The sequence below is a fragment of the Ambystoma mexicanum genome, chromosome 7p, assembly GCF_040938575.1.
Source record: "Ambystoma mexicanum isolate Mex_15411 chromosome 7p, UKY_AmexF1_1, whole genome shotgun sequence".
NCBI classification, from domain to species: domain Eukaryota; kingdom Metazoa; phylum Chordata; class Amphibia; order Caudata; family Ambystomatidae; genus Ambystoma; species Ambystoma mexicanum.
This window is the reverse complement of record NC_090939.1, coordinates 580749348-580767606: the sequence shown is the minus strand read 5'-3', so window position 1 is coordinate 580767606 and position 18259 is coordinate 580749348.

Here is an 18259-nt window from a genome sequence, read left to right as displayed (position 1 = left end):
GGCATATGGATTGCATAAATATATGTATAGAATGCAATTTGCAGATTACAAAGAAGTATGACACCAATAATTATGTACTCACTGTATGTATTGTTGAGGCCCTGTGCACTTTTTTGCATGCACTGCAGAATACTGTTGAAGCGGGAATAGCAGATTTCACTCATGTGGTATGTGGAACTGCAGGAGAAATCTTTGTTTCATTGTCTGTGATAAAATAAAACATTAAGTATTCACACAAGGGCTTTCCCATTGTGTGGTGTTGGACCTTCCTACAAAATGGGAATTCAGTATATGTAATCAAACAAAATAAAGGTCACTATCTATTAGTAACACACAAATGTAACCACTACTCACACCCAAGGACTCTTGCTATCAACCTCTAAACAAATACAAGGAGATAACATTGGGTCAACAATGATGTTTCTTATATAAACATATGTCAATGTTATAAGCACATCATAGCGCAAGTCTAACCACCTACTGAATCATATAAAAAAACATTAAAAAACCTATACATAAATCATTATAATTCAATACATCAATCTACATACGTAGTACATATGCAACATCAAGTCACACTGACTCAAACCAACACAGTGATGGTTGATTATACTTAATTTCCCACTATGTCCATATTAGCCCGACTTATATACATTTCTGTCCTGTATGGCAGATAACCAGACATTTCCCAGGGGCAAAAATGTGTTTCTTGTAGGTGGCAAGGGATTAGTTCCTCTAGTTGCTCCTTGTGTTATTCCACAGAATACCTGTATAAATGGGTACACAATTAAAAAAATGTATGTAAATCTATGTGCTTCAGTCTTTTCTTTAACCTAGCTTAAATCCTTAACACCACAAGAATACACAAGCATGCTCGTAATAGTATACCTGAAAATGCTTGCATCGTCGTATCACCAGACAATAATGCAACTACAATTGTTGCTTAGTCTCACTCTTGCAATTGGCTATTACCACTCAGATGAATGCCTGCAAGGTAAATATCCTCCTTAATGATCTACTCATTTACTTAGATCTAAATGTTTTTAGTCAAACTTCAAACACCACACTCCCTCCTTACCTTACCCAAAACTTCATGGCCGCTGGTATGGCTTAAAGGGATATCTGTTCCTCAATATCTGTGTCAATATCCTGTAGGTTAATTAAAAGATAACCCATATCAATAACTTATTTGCAATAGGAGCATATCCTTGAGCCTCCCTAAGTATGTTAATTACACTTACTTGTAGTGCCAGCTAATTCATCAAGCGCACCATTATCTCAACAGAGAGGATTTTTATTTTTTCCTTTAAAGATGAGGGTCTGTTCTCACAACAGCAGCTTGATATATCCTGAAATAGCTAATTCAAAAATTCAGGTTCAGAATCCCAATCTGCACCCTTATATGCCAACAGAATGGTTGTAACACTAAGGGCTCTATCAGCCAAAAACTCAAAGTATTTTACCTCAACAAGGGAGTCTCTATGGTCACTGCCTTCTCCTAACACTTGTGAGGCCGGAAAATGCCTGATTTTAGGGCGGCACGTCAGTGTCACGTCAATGGCATCATCATGCCACATCAATGACGTCATTGCGTCACGTAATGACACGGCATCACGTATAGATGCCAGGGCACAAATAACACTGCCCACAGCATGTGCGAAACCGTAATGGCCCCCCCACTTAACAGAACTTCATGCCAATTAAATATTGACAACCCAACAGAAAGGGAAAGCCTATGTCAAGCCATGTAAAGTAAAATAGTGTTACCTTCTCATTTGAAATGTAGGAAGGATACGATAACCCCACCCCACCATGCTGACATATCACCCAGTGACACATTGGCCCTTATCTTCTTCTGAATGAACAAACAGTACCACAATGGCCCATGAGATAGTCTAAAAATCCCAATCTCATAGCAAACACGTATGTATAACATCAAATGTAAACAGCTTTTTCAATGGCATCTTAATCAGGGGTACAACAATCATCAATTTTTATAACTTGTTTGTTAACAAAATGCGCAGTTACACAAGAAATTGGTCCCAGGAAAAGGTGCAGTACTACAGATGATCAATCACTGGCCTTACTTAATGTTGTGACACTCAATGTTTTCATTGAGCCCTATTAAGTGGCCCTTAGTAAGAAATATAAGTTTTTGTTCCAAATAAATGAGTTTTCGATTTATGTCATCCTGGTGTATCCCTCTTACTTTTCTCAGGATGCACCATTCAAATTCCATAAAGGAGTGGACCACTTCCCCAAAATGTTTCACTAAGGGTGCTTTTTCGGTCTTATTTTTCAGGCAGCTCCTGTGTTCTATCATCCGAGTTTTGCACTTCCTGTTGGTGTTCCCAGTGTAAATGCAGGGACATGGACACTTGATCATGTAGATTACGTTCTCCGTATTGCAGTTGGTATGTTCTTTCAACATCCATTCTTGATGTAAACCTAGATTCACCGATGTTATCTTACTGGTCCGGGGACACGTCACACATGTACCACAGGGATGGTGTACAATCACTTGGGGCATTCCACACAAAGTACTTTGAGGGACTATCTGTCTACTCATCATTTCAAAGTCATTTTGCATGACCATATTGTGGATATTTTCTTTTTTAAAGGCTACCAATGGGGGTGGCGTACTCCTAACCTTTTTCCAATTCTTGGTAATAATGTTTTTCACCTTCTATGACAGGTTGCTGAAAGTGTTCACAAACATTAATGGAGTCTCTTGATTGTTATTATTACTGACTGCTTTTTTCAAAAAGGGCTTCTCTATTGTTATTGAAGGCCCGCTTTGCCGACTGTCTAATGACTTTGGCAGGGTACCCCCTATCCATAAGGATATTAGCTCCTTCCTCATAATCTTGCCTGGTGCTACTGTTACAATTTAACTGCAAAAATTGTCCAAAGGGCGAATTATTTCGAACATGCCTTGCATGGTGACTCCTGTAATGTAACAAGGCATTCTTGTCAGTACTTTTCACAGAATTGCGCTCTGATGTACTAATAAAATTGATATGTTTTTTATATCTGAAACATCATTGTTGACCCAATGTTATCTCCTTGTATTTGTTTAGGGGCTGATAGCAAGAGTCCTTGGGTGTGAGTAGTGGGTACATATGTTTGTTACTAATAGAGTGTGACCTTTCTTTTCTTTGATTACATAAAAGAAAACATAACATGTTAAAGTCAGTTCTTCATGATGTTGCATTGCAGACATTTTTGTACTTTGTGGACCCTCATAATTAGTACTTCACACGCATAATGCTTGAAACAAGTGTACTGTGCAATGTGCTCAGTTCCTGTGTTTGTTTGCATAATCATTGGGTCTGTGGGAAAAAAAACACGCAGGGTTAAAAAACCTTCTGTGTTAATTTGTTGTTATGTGGAACACTCAGTTTCAGTGACGTGTGCACTGCTTACAGTAAGTTTAAGTTACTTATCTATGTGGTATTCTGGTTCTAGGCACTGTTGCAGTAGTAGGAATTGAAATGGTGTATGATTTTCCTTTTGGAAGTGGTGGCACTATAGTTGCAGATAGATACAAGTTGGCATATTCTAACTGTGTATTTGTTTTCTCTTATTAGCAGTATTTGTTCATGCATTTGCTTGCTGTTGATGTTTTCTAAGTACTGTGGTATTGCAGAGAAATATTACAGGATTGTGGGGGCAGTTAGATACCTGTTGGCGTATTCTAACTGTTGATAGTTTGAAAGTTGTTGAGGGTATGTTTGTAGCACTGTGCTTGCTGAAGGTTTATTTTGGCAGTTTGACTGCTGGAAGCAATAGTGTAGTACTCCGGGTGCAGTACAATACAGTTGGTGTATGCTGGTCGTTTATACTTAATAAGTGTTGAAGGGTTTCCTCAGAAGAACTTTCATTTTTGGAGGTGAAGTAATATTGTAGTATTATGGTTGAGGTTAGATACCAGTTGGCGTATTCTAACTGTTTACAGTTTCTCATATGTGATGGAAGGTATTGGGCAGTAGCTCAGTGAGTACATTTTAGTTTCAAGAATAGTAAGTAGGCATTTGCAAGATTTGCTGGTGATCTCTGCTTCAGAGTAATGGAAGTATCATTGCATTCAAACCATCCACATTACTTTTTAATGTACGCAGTATAGTGACCTGCACTGGTTGTGGTGCCCGTGTGGTAGATTATGCCTACTGTTGTGAATACTTGTCCGTGTGAGAATCTGGAAAGCTTGCAGTTGTTTTTGATACCATCTGCATTGTATCATAAAAGCATTACTATTATTTATTGGCTATGTGGTTGTATCTCTAAGGTGGAACGATTGTTGGAATTGCAGGTAGTTCATAATATGCCATGGTTTGCATTTTGTACCAGCTGCTGAAATGGAATTGATACACAGTTAGGTATAGATACATACACAAAGCGCTCATTAGGGACTTGTCGTGCACCACGTGGCTGCAGAGAGTGCATGTATGTTTCCACATGTATGAAATTTGGACTGTTTCATTTATAGGTATGTTTTTGCTTTCCAGTACTTGCAGTAAGTACATTAGAAATTATTGTGGATCTTCTTGTGTATTTATAGTGAATATCACTATTCCTGCACAGAGGTCCAATTCCTGCCTTATTCCCAAGACACTAAGTGTTCTCAGGATTGTTTCTTGCATTTCTGTGAAGGAGTAGCATTTGCAAACACAACTGGTCTGCACTGTTTAAGTAAATGTTTTCAACAATTGTTGGCAATTGGAATAGAACATTGATTTCTATTTTTGCATAGCCATTTACAGCAGTTGTATTGGAAAATTTGAATGGATCAGACAGTCCTGTGTCTGACTCATTTGATGGAAGTCCACATGGTTTCTGTGAAGAGGTAGTTCTCTTTGTTTGTGCAGTTGGGTATGCATTTGCCTTTTCAGTACATGCTTCTGTGGTTGTGGTATGATGGAGTACCAGCTGTTTTCAATTTCTTTGGTGGTACTGTTAAGAGATCATGTGTAAGTTGTGTTTGGTCTAGTTTTCTTTTGCAAAGTTTGCCTTTTTGAGGAACAGGGTACATTTTTAGATGGTGTTTGTAGAGTGCATGTAGTCTGTTGCACTCTACGATGCAAGGACTGTCAGCTTTGACTTTACTTGCATCAAAATTGACTAGAAATATTCCTTCAAGTGTATGTAGGCGTGACAGTCCTATGTAACACATGCTTTCTTTAAAGACTTTGCTGCCAATGTAAATCAATGCTTGATCTAGGGTTAGAGCTGTGATTTATGAATAGTGACTGCGTATGCTAGAGAGAAAGAAAACTGTTCTGTGCATAAATACATGTCTTTGAAAAGAAGGAATCAGGCTGTTGAGTGTCCTATCCTTTTAACTTCTGAAAGTTTGTCAAAGTGAATATTGACAAACTAAATGCTGTTGTCACATGGGTATGTCTGGAAGCCAACAGCTGTACCAAGTGCTCCATTAACTAAACCTTGTTCCACGTCAAGGTTACGCTTTAGCATTACTCTACAATTTCAACACAATGTTAACATTTTCTCCGAACCAGCTGTGTTGGAGATATAGTTTTCTAAGCTATTTAGTTGTGCTGTGGCTTGTTGACACATAGGTACTGTCATACCGTGCACATCCAGTTTGTCTGTGGAGTAAAGTTGTACTATTGGTTGCATTTCTTTTTTCAACATTGTTTCATTGAATCGTACACAGCTTGCTAGGTTTGGCGTTAAGGACATACATTTTAAATGTTTGTGTGCTAATTGTTCCATGGCATCAGTAGCAGATGTGTTATGCCTGTATAGCTCATGGATGCGTCTGCTATTTAAGATAGACTGTGCTTACTTAGAAAGCACACCAATCCAAATGCTTTTCAAAATGTTAGCATAGGTGAGGTCTGCAGACTGACACATGTTATGTTCTCTGTATTGGAAATGTTGCCAGAGATTTACATTTCCTATGCTGCCAAGTGTGTTACGGCACAGTTTGTGTCCTAAGTTTTAAAAATAGGTTCACCATTCACTGTTGTTAATTGAAGAAGATCTCTGAAAACAATAATGTGTTTTCCTCCAAAGAGTTCTTCGTAGTCCGTTTTAAGGACCTCTTGGAATCTGAGGTGAATCAAACCATGTTCACCTCATCTATTAGGAGCATTTTCATTTGTTTCAAAAATCTGCGTAGCTCCATAGCAGCTTCTGCTGCAAGTTTGTAGTAGACTAATTTGTTTTGGTGTTCTACTGGAAGGAGTAGCAATCAGTGTAAAGTAACACCACCTATGTTGTAGGCAGATAAACCTGTGGGGGCTGTTACAACAACTGAAAGCTTGTTGTTTGTCAATTGTTGGAGGAACTTGCTGATGATTTTTTATTAAGAATGTTTTGCCTGAACCAGCTTCACCACTTACATACAGGAGTACAGGTTTATAGTTTTGACAGGTACACGTTTTAGTTTTGTGCTGCACACCATGTTCAATTTCTTTAGTTACTTCTAGGAAAATTCTACGTTGTTCATCATTCAGTTGTGATTTCAGTAGAGCAAAGTTTTCTTCAGATTCCTCATACTGACACATGGTGTTTTCTACTTCAGTGAGTGGCTCTCCAAATGGTTCTTGGTTTCCTGTAGGAGAAGGTTGACTGCTCTCAGGAGTGTCTACATTTAGTTGTGCTTGCAGTTCTTCCGCTTGTTGGCATTTATTGTCCAACATGTTTTTGTACTGTTTGAAGTTTATATCTGTTATATTGCTTTTACTCGCATTGAAAGCATCTTCATAGGAGGCATGGGTGTCCAATAAATCTTCTTCCTTTCTCCATGGTTTAAAAAGTTGGTGTAGGGACATGTAGTAAAGTTATCTATGTTGAGGACTTTTTAATGATAGCTTCAATTGATTAATCGGGCTGTGTTTGGTAAGTTTAGTCAGGCTGCCCTCACACCCTTTGACTATGTATTTACCCTTTTTCTCATCTGGTTTAATACTATTTTTGTATGAAAAGTTTTGGGCTATGTGGTATAGACACATGGTTTCCAAAGAAGTACTCCTGTTTGGTAGTATGTGTCCAATAAATAGTTTTTCAAAAAGTCCTGGCTTTTGGGATCGATTTTGGCTATTGTTTCTATGTCTTGGTACGATTTGAGAACACTTTTTCTGGATGCAGCATGACCAAGGCCTTGCCAGACTGTTTTCAGATTTTCCATACAAGGCTGTGCCAGTTAAACGACTGCGGCTTTGTAGCAACCACATTCTCTATGGGAGAGCATTTTTATGCCAAAGCTGTATCATTTTTGTGACAGTGTTTTGTCAGATTATATGTCATCACAGAGGTCTTTCAGCTCTGTCTTTTCAGCTTTGGTTAAGTAGGCTGTGACATATTGTGCCACTGCCGTGGAATTGTCTGCAATGTACTGCACATCTATGTTTGCATTCCACAGGAGGGCAATGATTGCATTGTAATTATTGATGTACTTTGATGCTTCGGTTCTTTTAATGCAGTATGTGTCATGTCCTTCAGGAGGCACTGGTCTCTGTGGCACTGTTGGTCCCGAGCGTGCATTGCATCCAATTATCCTCCCAAGATGGCGGGCGTTAGCTGCTGCAGCGCTCCAGCCCTACATGGCTTTCACAGAGGCTATGCCTCCCCTGCAGGGATCTGCTTATTAGCCATCCTGGACAATGCTCAAATGCGTTGCTACTCTTTTGAAACAGCACTCCGTAAGTTCCATCCTAGGCTTACCTCGCCCTCTGTCCTCAGAATCTCGCTTTCACTATCCTCTGATTGTACATTTCTCTTACAGGTCTCTCGTCCTACCTGTGTCAACACTCGTGACTCCTCCCGAGCTGCGTTGGGTCTCTCTCCCATTTTTACCTCGACTCGCGTCCCTCCTCGAGTCACATTCTCACACTAATACTACTCTGAGAGATTCGGTACGTAGTTGCAGACTTACTTTACCACATCCTGGGATTGATTCCGCTTACTCAAGTATCCTCTTGATCTTCATATTCTCCTTTAGCCGAGGAGTCCGGCTTGTAGCAGCGTTCGGCTGTCATCAACCTCTTATGCGGTACCAACACCCAATTCACTGCAGCCCCGATCAAGCAACACTCACCGCCACGTATTCTTCTTGCGGTCTCTCATAAACATTTTACATATTTATACTTATCTTTTACTCTGATAACAATCCCTCTCTTTGTCGATTCAACCGGAACCTCATCTAAAAGAGAATACAGTTCATGTCAGAGGCTGTTCTTATAAAGGGTATAGCTACAATTCCACCCTCCTCCTTACCTTTCTTGTTCCAAATCCTCTTCCAGTGTTAAATCATTTTCCTTTGTTTTCTTGCTCATGTATTAGACATCTCCTTCCTGGAAACCCTTCAGAATCACGCCCAGCTCTTCACATCATCAAGGACCAACATTGCGCAGGGGATTACAGGGTTTTCTTCCCCAGAGGGTTTCCCTGATACACACCTTTCCTCCCGGCCATTTCAAGCCGTGGGAGAGAGAAGGGTGCATTAGGGGGGCTACTCACAAACATCATTGCCCAAGCTTCGGAACAGGTCAGTGGATTCACATTTCTGTTGAAGTATTTTTATGCTGTAAATACAAATTGGTAAAGGTACTTCGCCATTATCACAGTTAGCAATTCCTAAACACAGAGCATCATATACTGATCAATAGAAAGGTTTCCCCAACATGGATCCGGCACAACAACAACTAATAGCAGCCATTCAATCCTTGACGGCCAAAGTACAGTCCCTTAAACAAGAGAACTCTGTTCTACGGCAACACGTGGGAAGGGCGCCTAGCTGTTCCGAACTCCCACCTGGTCCATTACCAGGAGGATTGTTTGATGGGAATCCCCACAAGTTAAAATAATTCCTAGAATCTTGTTCAGTGCAGTTTGCCTTTAAGGCAGCATTTTTCCATAAAAATCGGGACAAGGTAGGCCATATGATAGCCTATTTTACTGGTCCATCCCTGGTTTGGGCTACTCCCCTTGTTACGACCAATAACCCTCTTATGGATTCCTATCCCGCCTTCGTGAACAGTCTCAAAACCATGTTCGGTAGGCAGGAGATTACTGTTTCTGCCCAGGAACAGCTATTAGATTTCCGATAGGGATCCCAAGACCTGTTATCATACATCACCAGATTCAAACAGTTAGCTGCGGGCACTGCCTGGGCCGATGACGCTCTTATCACACTCTTTCGATGTGGTTTGAATGAGGAATTGAAAGATGAAGTCTCACAAGTGCCTCGTTCCCCCAACTTGGCCGAACTTATTACATTAGTCATGGAGATGGATTATAGGTTGCAGTAAAGACACCGAGAACGGCGGAAGCACAGAGGTTCACATACTTCTTCTGAATACTCAACCATGCTTCCCAGGACCCAGGTCACAGACGAGCCCATGCAAATAGGGGCAGCATGTGGGCCTTTGTCTCTGGAGGAACGCAGTCAACGCCGTACCCTGGGATTGTACATGTACTGCAGATCGAAGTATCATGTGGTTCAAAAATGCCCTGTTGCACCCACTAGGAGGCAGGGAAACGCTCGTACCCTACCGTCAGGGGAACCATGGGTAGGGAATCAATAAGCGGTTCCCCTGCATCACCTCTATCATCCCATGTTACAGAAGTCCCTGAGTTCCACATGATTGTTCTCAAGGTGTCTCTTTCTATAGAATCCCTTTGGCCTATCGAAGTTCCTGCCCTGGTGGACAGTGGAGGTGCTGGAAACTTAATTGACGATCTCTGGGCAACCAATCATGAAATACCTCACTCCACTAAACTGGTGCCCATCCTGGTAGAGTCCGTGGATGGGAGTCTACTGGTATCTGGACCCATCAAGGAACAAACGAGACCCTTGATTATGAACATTGCTTCCCGTGGAGAAACAGTAGTATTGGACACTATCCGCACAGCTCACTATCCTGTTATTTTAGGGTTGCCCTGGCTTTGGATCCCTAATCCATACATAAATTGGACTGCAGGAACCTTTTGCTTGGGTTCTGACCATTGTCTTTCTCATTGTCTCTCTAAAGGTGCAGTGGGTTTTCATCCCGCCTCAGCATATCCTGTATCAGAAGCAAAGACTACGGTCCTCAATCAAGTACAGGGCGTTCCCGATACCTATCGCCCTTTTCAGAGAGTGTTCTCTAATGCTGAATATGCAGAACTTCCACCACACCGATGGGATGACTGCTCATTAGACTTAGCAGATACGCCCATACCCTTTGGGCGTATGTATGTCCTTTCGGCCAGGGAAAAGGAAGTACTTAAGGAATATCTCCAAAAGAACCTTCACAATGGTGTAATAGCAGAATCCACTTCCCCTGCAGGTGCTTCATTGTTTTTTATTCCTAAAAAAGAAACCTCTGAATTTAGGCCGTGCATAGATTACCGGGGACTGAATAAAATCACTGTTCCTGACCGTTATCCTATGCCCCTAATCCCAGATATTCTCGAGGCAGTGAAGGGGGCGAAGGTCTTCTCAAAACTGGATCTGCGCAGAGCCTATCATCTCATCCAGATTAAACCAGGGGATGAGTGGAAGACGTCTTTTCGTACACCTTTCGGGCACTACGGATATCGCATAATTCCCTTTGGATTATCAAACTCTCCCGACATCTTTCAACGTTTCATGGACCACATTTTTTCTGATTTAGTGCTTCACTCAGTCATTGTGTATCTAGATGACATACTTGTCTTGTCCTCGTCTCGATGCACATGTTCTGCGTTTCGAGGAGGTCTTGCAATGGTTGCTGGACAATCGTTTGTTCTGCAAGTTGGACAAGTGCGAATTTCACCAGGAACAGGTCGCATATTTGGGTTACATTCTCTCTGCACAGGGCATATCCATGGACCCCCGTAAGGTCTCCGCGATCGTTGAATGGGCTTCCCCAGGTTGTGTCAAGGATCTATAATGTTTTTTGGGGTTCGCCAATTTTTATTGATGGTTTATCCCCAACTTCTCAGAGATGATACTAACATTGACTGCACTCCTCAAAAAAGGGGCCTTGTTTGTCTGGTCCAGTGAGATACAGAGGGCCTTTGATACAATTAAGGACCGCTTTACTACTGGACCTATTCTCATTTCTCCCAACCAGAGGAAAAGATTCATCGTGGAGTCAGATGCTTCCCATCATGCTCTGGGTGCAGTTCTCCTCCAAGAGAATGACCAGGGAGGGGAGTGTCTGGTGGCCTACCAGTCTAAAACTCTTTCTCTCCTATTTCGAACTCAACTACATAGTCCTCGAGAAAGAGTTGCTTGCTATTAAATGCGCCTTTTAGGAGTGGAGACACTTGCTGTTAGGGGCTTTGCACGCTGTTGAAGTCTGGGCAGATCACCACAATCTCTCTGCTTTACAGTACGCCCAGACCAGGAACAGCAGACAAGCCAGTGAGTTCATTTTTTTTCACCATACGAGATCATGTTCACCTTTATTCCTGGAAGAGTTAACCTTAAGGCTGACGCCTTGTCCAGAAAAGACTTGGCTTATTCATCTCTCTTCCGGGCCAAACCTCTATTCCCTAGGGCTCGTTTTGTTCATGTTATTACAAGCTTTCTCCAGCAGGGTTCTGAGGCCACCTTGTGTCTCCGTAGGGACGATCCCTGTGCCTTGAATAATCTGGGGCTCCATCTTATCCAAGGCTGAGCCTACCTGGGCAAGAAACTGTTCATTCCTACCACTGAACTTCAGAAGTCTGTCCTTCAGTTGTGTCATGACTCACGAATGGCGGGTCACAGGGGCATCGCTAGCACAACTGAACTAATCCAGCGCCATTTCTGGTGGCCAGGCCTGTGTAAGGGTGTACAGGATTATGTCTCAGCCTGTTTGATTTGTTTACAAACCAAAACCCCTCGCTGTCCTCCTCTGGGTCATCTCACTAGGATGCCAGTTCCGGTCCGTCCATGGCAGATGATCTCAACAGATTTTATCGTGGATCTTCCGGCTTCCGAAGGCTGTACTACTGTGATGGTGACTGCAGACTACTTTACTAAAATGGCCCACTTCGTTCCCCTACCAAAGATACCTACTGCCTCGCAAATGGTGAAAATCTTTATCGCACGTATATTCTCATTGCATGGTCTTCCAGAAACTATCGTCTCTGATCGGCGGCCACAGTATACATCCAGGTATTGGCAGCAGATCTGCAAGAGTCTCAACATTACATGCGCCTTGAGTTCTGGTTTAAATCCTCAAACTAACGGCCAAACCTTACGCCTTAACCAGACGTTGGTTGGAAGGTTATAATTGCACTGAATTGCCGCCTTTAGCAGAATTTGCTTACAACTATGCCCGCCATGCATCCTAGTTATCAGCCCTTTCCATTGCTCCTATGGGTTTCATCCTACCTGTTTTCCTGTTGGTCTTTCATTTGTCTCTGCATTCCCAGATGTCGATGGCCTTCTTCTGAATATTCAGAACAGGCATTGGTCTGCTCATTCGTCTCTTCTGGAGGCTCAGGAATGTGTCAAGTGTTTTGCGGACCGACATTTTATGCCAGCTCCAGAATTGCTGTAAGGCGATAGGATGTGGTTGGCTTCCCGTTTTCACCGTCGATATCTGGTGCCTTCCAAACTCTCTGGTAGATATTTTGGTCCTTTTCCTGTCATTCAACGGCTGGGTACTGCTGTCTATCATCTTTAACTCCCTCCTTCCTGGTCCAGGATTCACTGTGTATTTCACGTCTCCCAGCTCAAGAAGGATGTGGTGGATCACTTTGCTCGGCGCACTAACACACATCCTCCCCCGGTTCCCACTCCTGTGGGTCCTGAGTTCGAGGTGACTGGCATATGTGATTCCCGTTATTATCGGGGTCGTCTCCAGTACTTGATGGATTGGTGGGAATATTCCCCCGGCCGAGCGCCTATGGGAGCCTGCCTCGGTGGTACATGCGCCTCGCCTGGTTCGCCGTTTTCATAGGTGCCATCCAGGTAAACCCTGTACTCCTGCCCTTTGGAGGGGCATACTGTCATGTCCCTCAGGTGGCGCTGGTCTCTGTGGCCCTGTTGGTCCCGAGTGCTCATTGCATCCCTTTATCCTCCCAAGATAGCGAGCGTTAGCTGCTGCAGCGCTCCAGCCCTACAGAGCATGGCTATCACAGAGGCTGCGCCTCCCCTGCAGGGATCTGCTTATCAGCTGTCCTGGACAATGCTCGAATGCGTTGGTACACTTTTGAAACAGCGATCCGTAAATTCGATCCTAGGCTTACCTCTCCCTCTGTCCTCAGAATCTTGCTTTCACTATCCCCTGATTGAACATTTCTCTTACAGGTCTCTCGTCCTACCTGTGTCAACACTCGTGATTCCTCCCGAGCCGCGCTGGGTCTCTCTCCCATTTTCACCTCGATTCCCGTCCCTCCATAAGTCACATTCTCACACTCATACTACTCTGAGAGAACTAATAATTCAGTACGTAGTTACAGACTTACTTTACCACATCCTGGGATTGATTATGCTTACTCAAGTATCCTCTTGATCTTCATATTCTCCTTTAGCTGAGTCCAGCTTGTAGCAGCATTTGGCTGTCATCAACCTCTTACGCGGTACCGACACCAAATTCACTGCAGCCCCACTCGAGCAACACTCACAGTCAGGTATTCTTCTTGCGGGCGCTCAGTAGCATTTTACATATTTATACTTACCTTTTACTCTGATAACAATCCTTCTCTTGCTCAATTCAGCCGTGCATGCTCGGAACCTCATCTAAAAGAGAATACAGTTCATATCAGAGGCTGCTCTGATAAAGGGTATAGCTACAATTCCACCCTCCTCCTTACCTTTCTTGTTCTGAATCCTCTTCCAGTGTTAAATCATTTTCCTTTGTTTTCTTGCTCATGTATTAATCACCTCCTTCCTGAAACCCTTCAGAATCACGCCCAGCTCTTCACATCATCAAGGACCAACATTGTGCAGGAGCTGACAGGGTTTTCTTCCCCGGAGGTTTCCCTGATACACTCCTTTCCTCCCGGCCATTTCAAGCTGTGGGAGAGAGAAGGGTGCATTAGGTGGGCTACTCACAAACATCATTGTCCAAGCTTCGGAACAGGTCGGTGGATTCACATTTCTGTTGATGTATTTTCATGCTGTAAATACTAATTGGTAAAGGTACTTCGGCATTATCACAGTATGTGTTCTTAGGCGATTTGCCTTTCACACTATGTCTAACAGAAGACATGAAGCTGTTTACTTGTCCTTTTGCTGAAAATGGTCTCGGAAAACAAAGCAGCATTTGGTGTGGTATTTGCCTTTGTTTTTGTATCTGCGCTGACAACACTTGCCACATTTATGTCGTTGAAACCGCAAAATGTATGCATGTAGGTCACTATGTGCTCTTGCTGAAAGGATTTTGCAAGTGACATATTTGTGAATGAACTGCAAAACAGTGGCATCACTGTCCTGACCAAATTTAGGAGCATGTTTAATCAACAAAACCATGTGGATGTGTGGTGCTCCTCTGGATTTATATTCCTTTCTCCAAAATAATTGCTGCACTTCTCCAAGGGGAAGAATTGTTTTATTACAGATGAAGTGCAGCATTGCAATAAAGCAGTGATGGAAGTACCATGACACATTTACAGGGTCAAGAGAGCAGAGTTCTCCTGGTGTTTTCATGTCTATCCCTGCTTTGTTTTCATTTGCTACGCGTAGGAAATCGTGCAAGTCTTCCCATGCATGCTCTGCACAACTTAAAGTAACAAACCATGTGGGTGGGCCAAGGTTCCGTAGTGGTCAGTACAAGAAAACTGTGAAAGCAAACAGCATTGTAAGTAACTGTCAGTTGATGTGAGGAGATGATACAAATGACAGTATGATTATTTGGTAGGTTATACAGGGCAAGTGGCAGACACCCTGTTCACATGCATGCAATATATGTGCTTGCTATACTTTGGTAACATACATGCAGTTTTAATGTTTTATGTGCATTACAAAACATATGCATACCTGTAGCTTCTGTTGCTGGATGTTGATGTGGATGAATCTAGAAGTAGAAATGTAGAGAGTTTGACAGTACTTTTGAATGCAGCTGCGTTGGAATCATAGGAGACCTGTTCTCTGAGTGTTCAACAGTACATCTGCAGTGTTGTACTGAGTTGCTAGAGTTAGATGTAGAGATCTTAGATGTGATTGGTGTATGGTTGTGGGAGTGCTTACCAGTATACAATGAGAGAGTCGTGTGAAGTGGAAAGGGAAGAAGGGCTGCCCAAGTGTGACGAGATCCGGAAAACACCATGGTAGTTCACGGGTCACACGTGCTGCAACCGGGGCTTGTTAGCATGCTTCGCATGGAAATGGGAGTGTACTATGGGGATTATCCAATCAGGTATTAAGGGTGTGCTTTACAGGAAAGGAGGGTAATACTTTTTTTCATTGCTGTGTTGGTTGTATGGTGAAGATGGCAGGAATATGTGTCTGGGTAGTTGGAGATAGTTGTGTTTCTGATCTGGAGAAATATGCATGATCTGGAGAAATATGCAAAGTCAAGAGGTGTTTCTGCAGATTTTGGGTTTCCAGGTCTGGAGGTTTTGTGATGGAGTGAGCCTCGACGCAATATGTAGGAACTGGTTTCTCTTTGTAGAAACATGTCTACTTTTGGTAGTCCAGATATCTTGTTGGTGCACTGTGGAGGAGAGTATTTGGGGTACATCAGTGCCCCAAGTTTGATTCCTGTGTTGAAGTCCTTTCTGGAGAGACTAACAGTAATTTTCCCATGCGCAAAGGTGTTTTTTTCTCAAATGGTACCAAGAGCACAATGGAACCAACCAGTTGTGTTCAATCCCCAGCAAAATGTCGGAAGGAACTGTGTGAATAAAGGCATGGGTGTAGTTCTGCGGCGTGCTAATATGTTTCTTTTCTCCAATGACAATATTGACTCCCTTAGTGTGCAGTTTCTTTGTCCATTCTGGGGAATGCTCGTTTTTTCTGGAATCTGAGGTATGCTGTTGAGAGGCTGATATAAGGAGGAAACATAAAAAAAAACGAAAAAACTATAAAATAAAAAGGTGTCTTTTTTGAAGCACCTTTAAAAAAAGGCTCTTTTCAGAGCCGCCACTAAAGAGGAAATCTCCTAACCTGGTTGAAATGTTTTCCCCCACCCCCGTTCAGTGTGTGAGATGTCCGCGGTAGTTAGCGAATTGCACGTGCCACATCCGGGGCTTTTGAGGATGGTAGGCATGGAAATGGGACTGTGTAGACCAGGGGATTGGTCAATAAGGTTTCTTGGGAGCGGTGTACAAGGAGAGACTGCAGCAGAAGGTCTGTTTGCTGAGAGGAGTGCAGATTGCTATGGCTATGGCTGTGTCTTTCAGGAAGCAGAGTGTAGGGATTTTGGGGGACTCGTGGATACATTGGTTGCAGGTGTATGCATACCACTGTGGAGTGGCTGCACATCTTGGATTCCCTCATGTGGAAGTGCACAGGTATGCAGTGCGTGGCATGAAGTGGCTGGATTTGTTTCCCTTTTGTGCCACTTTCGTGACGCACCATCATCTATCCATTATTATTGTTCATTGTGGAGGGAACCATTTAGGGAATGTTACTGGAATCTCTCTACAGTTTGCGATGAAGGAGGTACTTGGGGAAAATCATGGCCATGTTTCCAAAGTCTCGCGTAATTTTTTCACGCATTGCCTAGAGACAGATGTGGCTGCACTCTTCATCATTTGGTCCACAAATGGAGAAAGCCATGCGCAATGTCAACAAGGCTGTTTGCGTATTTTTGCGAGATGTTGGTATGTCTTCCTTTCACAATGAAAACATCACATTTTGTAGCACCAACATTTTCCGCAGAGATGGTGTCCCTCTCACTGATGATGGCAATCTCCTTTTTTTTGCGCAATATCCAAAATGCATTGCAGACCATTTTGGAAGTATAACAACCATTTTAGTTGTTGCACACTTCAAACCTTCCCAAAACACACAAACACCACAAAAAGGCTGTTTCAGAGCCACCACTGTCTCCTGGAAAAGAGGGCAATGTTTTTGATGATGCCACCATCCATTTTGTTTTTCAGAGTCTGCGGTCTACCGCGCTCTCTACAGACTTCGCAGACTGTGCCGGGGCCTGCACCATTTTATTGGTACTTCTATTTTTAAACTGTGAAAGGTGGCTCTGAAAAGAGCCATTTTTCTTTTTAATTTTTCAGTTTTGTGTATTTGTTTGGATATTTTAAACACGACACACAAGGGAGGGAAGGGCGGGAGAGTAGGGACGGGGCACCAACCACTGGGATAAGAAAGGGCAGATGGCGAGAGGAAGATGTTGGGTGTGCCTCATGGAGGTAGGGTGCAATTTCCTTCGTGGTCCCGGACTGCAGACTCGAAACCACTGCAGAATTGCTCACCCCTGCAGAGTACTACGTCGCAGTACAAATACAAAACAGCGACCTTTGAAAGGTAAAAATCCACTGCCATGTTTATGGCCTGCGAGGCTGCTTAAGGAATCCTCTGTCCCACAGGATTGTCCCTTGTGGTGACAGGTGCAGATGTCGAGAATTCTGCAGAGAAACTCAACCTACTACCTGTTCGAAGGAGATGAACCTCCGAACTGCTGCTTTGTGGTTAAATCTCAGGTGTCACCGCATGGGGGTAGTCCCATAACTATATAGCCAAGGTTTGCTGTGCCTGAGTACCATGCCGCACACTTTGCAGCAAACCTTCGCCACAGTAGCTTTGGGCTCACCATCAACGGTGGTAAAAAGCCTCCACACCCAAGACTCACTCTGTGAGCTTGTAGTGAGGACTTCCACTACCTCATCCTCTTCTTGTTCCTGCTCTGCATCGTCATGCCTGTTCCCCTCCCCAGGCCCTTGGGGGGTGGTGTGTTGGTGGGGGTGTTACTGAGGCAGAGGAAGCAGGAGAGCTAGAGATGGATGTCATTATCCAAGTAGAAGTAATCTGCCAAACAGCCAAGCAGTAACCTGCAGCAGTGCTCAGTAGTCCTGGTCACCAGAAAGGAGCCAAAAGCAATTCCTGCAAGGAGCCAAAAGCAATTAAGAAGGACACTTCAAACCCCAAGCTGAGCTCAAACAGTTCCAAACCTGGGACCTCTACAAGGGTGAAGATTCACAGTGAAACAACTTGGATTGCTCAAAAAAGCACTTTTTTGGTATCTGGGGACCCAGACCCTGTCTGCGAATAATGACCGATACTCGGTGTGGGTGCGGTCACATGGTGATGTCGCGAACGTTTGCAAATGGGACGGCTGTCTGCAGGACACCTATTGCGCGGGATCTGTTATGTGCATGCACATAAGTATCCTACGGACAGGGTCGGGCTCCCCGAACTAATTAAAAG